Here is a 2,999-nt window from a genome sequence, read left to right as displayed (position 1 = left end):
GTCTTTTATTCAAATAAACCAAAAACAGAGGAAGCATGACATTTCTCGGGTTTTACAACATTTTTGTTGTTTTATAAAAATCAGTGTTGTTGAGTCAAGTTCTGTCAAACCACAATATTCTTTCTTTTGAGCCTGAATTCCAGATACATGTAACTTGTGCTAAACCAGATAACGTAGCTGGTTTTCATCTTTAACCAGTAACAATGTTAGAATGGAACTGAACTGTTCAAACCGTATAGAGACTGTGGTGCAATCAGCTCAGCATACGTCTGCACACAGTAATATGAACGTCACAGTCTTGAGCACCAGCCTGGGTTGGACCGAACTAAGACGAGCAAAGACGTGTTGTTTGGTCCCCAGTCAAGTTCAATGACGGGAGAGCTTCTTAACGTAAACAGGCTGGAGTCTGCTTTAATTATATTAAACGGCTGAAGTGTGAAAAGCGCGCTCCGCAAACTGACACTGACTTCTGTGGATTACAGGAACAGGAAGAGCGGGCGCTTGCGGAAAGCTGCCGGCGCCTTAATGTAATCTTTCAACATTTTCCAAATCCTAAGCTTTGGATTCACCTCCTTCAGAGTAGCTGACGGAGCCACGCAACCTGATTGTACTAAACCAGTGACAGACTCTGAAGGCGCCGCTGAGGACACGCAAGTCAGGGCGGTGACTGACACGCAGACACCATGCACTATGTGTAATTGCCTCGCTTAGATTCAGTGCAGATCAACAGTAGCTGCCTGTCGTCACCTGCTCGCGCAGCCTCATGCAACTAATCATGGACGCTCTCCTGTTAGACGGAGGGGGTGGGGGGGGGCTTGTTTTTCAGCGCGGGGCCGGGCTTTACGGCGTCTCTCGGCGGCTCCGCTGTCACAGCGCCTTGATTACAAACAACCGCAGGGTCAGAGCCCAGCCTCGACATCTTCTTCTGGGAAGAGGATTTATTTTTCAGTCCGGGAAAGCATAAGAGTGGAAGCCTTTTCACACTCCCAGCGGCTGTAGTCATGCATAACCAAAACCCTGTAAAGTACCATTGCTGGAGGAAAACAGGCACACAAGCAGCCCGAGTGGACGGAGCCAGACAACATAATTAGGGCTGTAATAAGAGGTGAAAGTATCCCTGACTAAAAGGATGTTTAGACATTGTGCAGCTTCCAGAGCTGGGACTGAGACGAACGCGAACCGCAGTCGCTGATGAAATCAAAACACGTCGGCGGCGATGTGACTGTGCTCAGTGTAGCAGAAATGAGATTTGTGATAAACTGTTCAAACAAAGGGGCCCCGAGGACGATCAGGCAAACGAACGCGGGGCCGGCTTTAAGGAAAGCAGCTGCTAAACGCGTGCAAATGACTTCTTGCTTCACACAAACCTTGTGATGTCCTTAATAAATGGATGCTTGGAGTGACCCCCACCACCTAATGAGTCCAGGTTGACTGTATGTTATATGGCCTAAATGAACTAATAGATCACAGCATCTACAGCAAAGTGCCTACGCTCACTATTCACTACACATATTATTGGCTTTGTTCCCCAGCATCTGTGTAATTACTACACATGAAGTGAACACTGAACAAGGCCCAGACGCTTTTTTTCTCGCCTCCCCCCCTCTTCCCTTTTGATTTGTGCCTCAGCCGTTTGCACCGTATGGGTAGACACTATGTGACATATGTGGGAAATAAAGGCGTAGCTAAGAAAACCGTTGGCTGTCTGAGGGAAATCCATCTTTGTATTCCTCCTCACGCCATAAAGTGCTGTATCCATTCAGCCGTACACCCTGGATGCCTATAAATCTGACTGCTCATTTCCTCCACTCCCCCTCTGTCCAGGAACTGCTCTATTTGGCTTCCTTTACTGCCTTGTGTGTACTTCACTATATGTATGATACAAGCTGGTTTTTAAACAAAATTGGTTTTAAGCGCACTGTTTGCTTTTACGACTTGACAGCCAGGTAAAACTCAGACTGCTGCAGGAAGAAGAGAGGGATTTTTTGTATTTTCTTTGAATCTGGGTTTTGCAGTAATGCTTTCGCTTATTTAGGTTAGCGTTGACTGTACACATGTACGCATGCTGTAAGCCAACCACGCCCACTGCAATGGGTGTGACTGCCCCCAGTCACACCCATGGCCTCAAGCCACGCCCATTGCATCCAGCCACGCCCACTCCCTCTTTTATCACCAAATCATCCATTTTGTCTGATGATGACATTTTTCCCAAACACTAAAATTTGCCTTGGTGTTTGTAATACTTACATAATCCAGGTTTCAAAATGTTTTTGTCCGATATAATGATGTGTGTTCTACCATCTAGTTGGATGCAAGCAGGTGAGACAAGTCATGGGTGTATGATGTCTTTATATGTCTCAGTCACATCGAGCCAAGTCTTCTGCTCACCTTTAGTTCCCAGCCTTTTGCTTTGCTTTTTGTTTCAATAAGATCATTGATTGATTCTTTGGTAAGTGGCCATTTTAAGTCCCTAGTTTTAGGTGACTGCTGTTGATGGTGGTGTCTTTGGTTGCACTTTGTGTAAATTAGTTAAAGTCCTTTCCTTTTGTTGCCCTACTCTCTGACTCTCTGCCATTTTATTTGGGTCTGTAACAGGAGGAGATGAGTTCTGTTTACAGAACAGGTAAATCCCACTGGCTGGCAGCTGACATGCTTTTGTATTTGTATGACATCATTATTATGACTTAACTGTCAGAAAAAAAGGTCTTTTTACAGTTGCATTCGCAGATTGAATGCCTCCAAGAAGACAACTATAGAAAACTATGGCTGCTAAACTTTAAAGTGCAAGTTGAAATGCACAAAGATGAAGAGACACATAAATAAAGAGAGGAAGAAAAAAGAACGAGACAGAGAAACATTGATTTTAAGACAGGCGGAGGGGGGCGGGCTATAGGAGCAGGCAGATTTATGGCGGTGTGAAGGTGAGATAGATAGCTGTTTGACCAGTGGGCTGCTGAAAATGGCCAAGTAGCCTTTTATGGTCCAGCAGAGAAAATGAG

Source organism: Betta splendens, chromosome 4 (assembly GCF_900634795.4).
Source record: "Betta splendens chromosome 4, fBetSpl5.4, whole genome shotgun sequence".
NCBI lineage: Eukaryota > Metazoa > Chordata > Actinopteri > Anabantiformes > Osphronemidae > Betta > Betta splendens.
Note: the sequence above shows the minus strand (reverse complement) of the source record.